This window comes from Mus caroli, chromosome X, assembly GCF_900094665.2.
Source record: "Mus caroli chromosome X, CAROLI_EIJ_v1.1, whole genome shotgun sequence".
In the NCBI taxonomy this organism is placed as follows: Eukaryota; Metazoa; Chordata; class Mammalia; order Rodentia; family Muridae; genus Mus; species Mus caroli.
The window spans coordinates 40,939,290-40,940,518 of record NC_034589.1 but is presented as its reverse complement, the minus strand read 5'-3'; the positions used below and the strand labels follow the sequence as shown (position 1 = coordinate 40,940,518).

The 1,229-nt window shown below is 38.2% G+C and overlaps 1 pseudogene; it reads right to left on the bottom strand.

The window, feature by feature from the left end:
- Positions 1-471: 471 nt before the first annotated feature.
- On the bottom strand, positions 472-626 carry LOC115030222 (annotated as a pseudogene).
- Positions 627-1,229: the final 603 nt, after the last annotated feature.

The window sequence follows — 1,229 nt, the reverse complement described above, 5'->3', positions numbered from 1 at the left end:
ATTTCACTGTTTTATTTTTTTTTAAAGATTTATTAGTTTTTAAATTAGGTGTAGGTGTATGTATCTGTGCTGGGATAAGACCCTCTGGGCCCAAGGTGTTGAATGCCCTGGAGCTGGAGTCAGACATTGATGAGCCACCTGCTGTGGGTGCTTGGGACTGATCTCAGATCCTCTGCAGGAACAGCAAGCAAGTGCTTTTAACCGCTGAGTTCTCTCGCCAGCCCATTGTGTTTTATTATTGATGATGTTCTCTTTGTTCATTTGATTAAGGTGAAGTTTTCTGAATTTTCTCTAATGCAAAGTTCTTTTTTGTCCTTTCCAACTTTAAGTATCTGGCAGAAAGAAATGTTGACTCTTTCTATGTCTTTCTATCAATCATCTATTTCTATAGCTAATAAGCACTCTCTCTCTCTCTCTCTCTCTCTCTCTCTCTCTCTCTCTCTCTCTCTCATAAAAATGTACTGTTTTTATTTTGGGGGAAGAACACATATTTCCACACATTATGCAGTCAAGTTCTCCATATTTGAAGAAATCACAGGGGACAGCACATTCAGGGTTCAATACGTGAGCTTCACCTTGAGAAAACCACTTTTATTATCATGGTATCTCCCCTGCTAGGGAAGTGTCTCATCATTCATTCATGTCAATGTGAACTTATGACTTTCTACTTCATTTAATCATTTTCAGTCTGTTATTGTGATATTCAAATTTACCATAGGGACTCCTTCCCTTTCCCCCCCAGAGGGAACCCTTTTAATCTAGCTCCTGTGCCTTTTTAACATGTTCCCATAATTCTTTGAACAGTTCTTTTCTTTGTGGGGAAAGAAAGAAGTTTCAAGCTCATTTTATTTGTTGACTAAACCCTTTGGAATTAGTGTTTTCTGCTAAGAATCTTGGTCCCTTTGGGTGGGGAATGTTATTTATAGACTAAGAGTTAGGTGTCAAATATTCTCATTGTTATTAGTGTGTTGCGCCTTCTAGGCCTTCTCAATGGATTAACAGTAAGAAACCTGGTTCCTTAATATAATCCTTCTGCATATATGGTTGTTTGTAGAGTTTAGTCTCACTGAAAACAGAAGGAAGAGGCTAGCTTGGCAAACAATACCAGAAAGAATTGGTTATCTATGCCCATGTACCAGTGGTGTTACACTTCTAAAGATTTATTTATTTATTATATGTAAGTACACTGTAGCTGTCTTCAGACACTCCAGAAGAGGGCGCCAGATCTC